This window comes from Lactuca virosa, chromosome 7 (genome assembly GCF_052849685.1).
Source record: "Lactuca virosa cultivar CGN04683 chromosome 7, Lactuca_virosa_CGN04683_v6, whole genome shotgun sequence".
NCBI lineage: Eukaryota > Viridiplantae > Streptophyta > Magnoliopsida > Asterales > Asteraceae > Lactuca > Lactuca virosa.
Window position 1 is genome coordinate 93,574,402 of NC_136432.1, and position 4,478 is coordinate 93,578,879.

General features: G+C 36.6%; 1 non-coding gene across 1 annotated transcript; it reads right to left on the reverse strand.

Annotated features, from left to right (window-relative positions):
• Window positions 1-981: 981 nt before the first annotated feature.
• LOC145128102 (small nucleolar RNA R71) lies at window positions 982-1,088 on the reverse strand. Its single transcript, XR_013716703.1, has one exon. It is a non-coding gene; the product is annotated as a small nucleolar RNA R71 (small nucleolar RNA).
• Between the last annotated feature and the right edge of the window lie 3,390 nt (window positions 1,089-4,478).

Sequence of the window (4,478 nt, forward strand, 5' to 3'; positions counted from 1 at the left end):
GTCCTTTGTTTAAGTGTTTAGTAATTGCTTAAGTTTCTAGTCTTGCAAAACTAGAGAAAACCCCTTTTAAATATTGTTTTATTTAGATAATATTAGTATTAATTTTAATTGTTTACCATTCCCTATGTTCGATACCCTACTTACCTGAACTAAACTGCTAATTGATAGGTACACTGCCTTTCGTGTGTTTGTCTTTGTGTTTAAGTTAATGGGATTAAAACTAGTGCATTTTACACACATAAAGTTACTTGTTTTTCTGTTTTTATTTTCTTAATCAGTTTTCTGTTTTTATGCTTGAACTCGCCGAGTTCATAAACTGCACTCGACGAGTTGAGCGTATTTCTAGTTTCGTTTTATATTTCGTTTTGTTCGTTTTACGCGTGATTTTCTGTTTTGTTTCAGAAAGTTTATGACCCGAGGCTCCATTTCTCCTATAGTATCACCTGTGGAAGACCCAGAATCAATTCTCAACAAAAAGAAGAACAAAGCAACCGGGGAAGCAAGCGGTAAAGACCAAATTCAAAACGATAAGGTGTTTGATTACGAGCCCGAAACACCCGAGTTTGAAGAAGAAAGTGACATTGAACAAAAAGAAGAGATGGCGTACATCACAGGCATACCTATGGGGACATACAAGAAGCTCATACGAGACGGTACCGGTCCAGGACTTGTGCAACCCGTAATTCCTGCAATAGCAGTCTTTGAACTACAAAAAACATTCTCGCCTAACTGAAGGACATCCCATTCTACGGGAAGGATCACGAAGACACATACAAACATATTGACGAGGTCAACAACATAGCCGAGTATTTCAACATTCCAAATGTTCCTCACGAGACTGTTTTACTTCGGATGCTACCGGTTACGTTCAAGCGAGCCGCGAAAGATTGGCTAAAATCACTCCCTCCAAGATCCATCACCACATGGCCAAAGATGCGCGAAGAATTCATAGATCAGTTTTGCCCACCATCCAAAGTGGCGAAATTGAAGAAAGCAATTGCCAACTTTGAATAAATGGGAGGAGAATCACTCTACAAGGCGTGGGAAAGATTCAAGAGTTTGATAAGAAACTGCCCTCAAAATGACCTAAACGTGCAACAAGAGGTCTCCATCTTTTATGATGGAGTAAATGTGAAAACTAGGCAGCTCCTTGACTCTGAAGGACCATTGCCATTCCCGAGCCGAGCTAGACAAGATAAATAGAATGAAGACTATCAAAAGTTCCTGGAGCACATCAAAGCCCTTCAAATTAAAATTCCTTTCATAGAGGCGGTTGCACAAATACCCAAGTATGCCAAATTCTTGAAATACTTCCTCACAAATAGGAAGAAGATGGATGAGGCATCTAAGGTGGTCCTTAATGAGAACTGTTCAGCTACAATGTTAAATAAATTGCCAAAGAAGATGGGTGACCTAGGTAGTTTGACTTTGCCAGGCCAATTCGGAAATTTAGCTACAAGTTCTGCATTGGCCGATTCGGGGGCTAGTGTAAACCTTATTTCATACTCATTCTTTAAGAAGTTGAACCTTTCAGAGCCGAGACTGATTCGAATTCATCTAGCAAATAAGACAGTAACGTTTCCAAGGGGAATATGCGAAGATCTATTGGTAAAACTCTATAAGTTCGTGTTTCCTGCGGATTTCTTAGTGTTAGATATGGAAGAAGACCACCAAGTGCCCATTCTCCTTGGAAGACCTTTCTGATGGTTTTTGAGCACTACATCATTCCTATAGTGTACATGCAAACCCTAATAGCTTTTGGATCTAGTTTGTCTAATGAACATGCAATTGAATATCCAAAGCTATAAACCCTAGATCTAACATATTATAATCTGAATTAGGGTTTAGAGAATACCTTTGATTGTTATGTAGCAATAACAATCAATTCCTTGGCTTCAGAAAGCTTAGTGCCTCAAGTGTTGCACCTCTAATGGAGTCACAAACACCACTAAGCAACTAGATAAAGAAGAGAAGAAGAAGAGCCCCCAATAGACGTCCAGAAACCCTCTCAAAAGGATGGCCACGTTTTTGGGGCTTAGGGGTTCTTTATATACTTAGGCTATTAGGGTTTTGAACTTAGGAAACTCTAATCTCACTGCTTAGGCCCTAAGCAGCCCATGGACCCCTTTAGAATATCCCTTGGACGAATTCCTAATGGGCTTCCCATAGAATTCGTCCAACCTATTATTCTTAGGTGATCCATAGCCCAATTGCATCTATCTTATAATTACAACTCCAGTCCCCTAAGTTTAATTAATCTCTTTTAGTCACTAAATTAATTCTTAATTAATTATTGACTAATATTAATTAAACAATATGATTTCTCTTTTAATATATTATTCTCATAATATATTAATAAATCATAATTAACCTTTCTCTTCTTAATTCATCCTACAAATTGCTATGGTGAAGGCAACCCAAAAGGATCATGCTCACAATCGGGTCAAGTACATACCAAAATAGTTATGGACTTAGACACTAATCCAACAGTCTCCCACTTGGATAAGTCTAATAACTATTTTGCATGACTTCAGAACCTGATCAGCAATCGTAGCTTTCAAAAGCCGCTGTCAACTCTGATCTTATCAGATATGTGTGTCCTTTAGATAAGGGATCATATATTCCTCCATTCTACAAGATATCGTATAGACATGAGACATGGATTATAAATCATTCTCTCTATACTGTTTCCCGACATCCGATTTATGACGACTGACAACAGATTACAATTGAACACATCAATTTAGTCCCTGCTTGGCCAAGCGCTTAGGTGTCATCACTAAATCATCGAGGGGCCCACATATATCGCTTTTATCCCACTTTGAGTAAAAGGAATGGATAAACTTCGACTCAAATGCTTGCTTGCACCTACTAATCGAATCACACACACCAATAAGTTTTATAACACCAAGTTACTGGTGCGTTTACTTATCATCAATTTGCAACCGACCAGCAAATAACAACTCACACGTCTCGGTTTCAAGAATATACAATGTTATCGTCTCACTAATCACCCGTGATAAATCCATGAAGCGATCCAAGTGAGCGTGGGTTTAATCCAATACTCTAATCTTATAGCAGCACTCATGAACTCTGCAACAAACTTGTGCTATGTCTAAACACTTTAGACAATCTACAGACGGATTCATGACAGTCTTCATTCATACCTACTTCCAATGTATGAGCGACTGTGGAGGATTTGAATAATCTTATTATTCGGGAAGTCAAAACATGCAAAGCGAAACACAAGAATAATACTAATCCTATATGGACCCAAACCTTTGAGTATAAATAAAACATTTTTTATTTAATCACCATATTGATTACTCATTATTTGTTGTTTCGGGTAATCAACTTCTTACTTGAATTATAACAACAATTGTCCCATGCACCAAGCATGCACACTATGTTTACCTATGGTCATTACTTTGTGAAATTGATCAAATGAACACATTTCCAATGATGCTCATTTCACAATTCCTAATCCTAATCATTAGTGTAAGAATATAAAATTCTCGTCACTACTAGAATATGTTAGATTCTAACATTTTATGCAACAGTCCTTTCATAATGTCATGGCACAAAAGTCACCAAGACTCGGCCAATGAAATTACAAAGTGCTCTATTGGAGATTATTACACGACAATCCCATATATGTGAAGTCTCACATTCAAAGTACATTCCTTTGAACATCCTTCTTGCATAAAAGTTTCTAATCTAGACATAAATTCTTGATATCCAACTCCCAATATGGAAACATTTCCATATTTGCCATACGACAACTCATTCTTAATAGATTCTTATCTATTCATAATAATGTCAATATGGTCCATCCACTACTATACTTCCAACTGCTCACAAGCGACCAATCCTTGGCGAACCTTAGATTGTCCTTGACAGTTGTTTAATTAATTTAGTCAAATCCGATTTTAGTCCCTTTTTCCCTCTTAATGCCCTAGACATTTGGAAAATTTTAGAACGGTCAAATATTATAGCATATGCAATCAATCCTATACGAGAATCGTATGGGACACGATTCATAATGTCTTACATAAAAGCATGATACTTTATCAGCCATTTGCCATAATATTTCTATTTGCCACGTTCTCACAATTCGAACTATGAAGAGGGATTCCGTAATCATAATCAAATTTTGAGAATGCAGTTAATATATCCTTGACTAAATTTGATTAAAATTTCTCGATCTAAGCTTTTAGATTTGAAACGAAGTATAACATTCTCTCCCTTAATTATAACAAAACAACTTTTCAACCCCTGCAACTTTGTAAAGTGAAACTTTTGTTTTCTATAATTAATATTGCCAACCTGCAACACTTAAAATAATAATCACGCTCCCACTATCATGATGATTATATCCATTCCAGCATAACATTTATGCTCCCACTAGCTTTGACACATATTTAGAAATCAGTTAAACTTCTAGAAAACAATACTTATTGACTTCTATAGTTCATTTT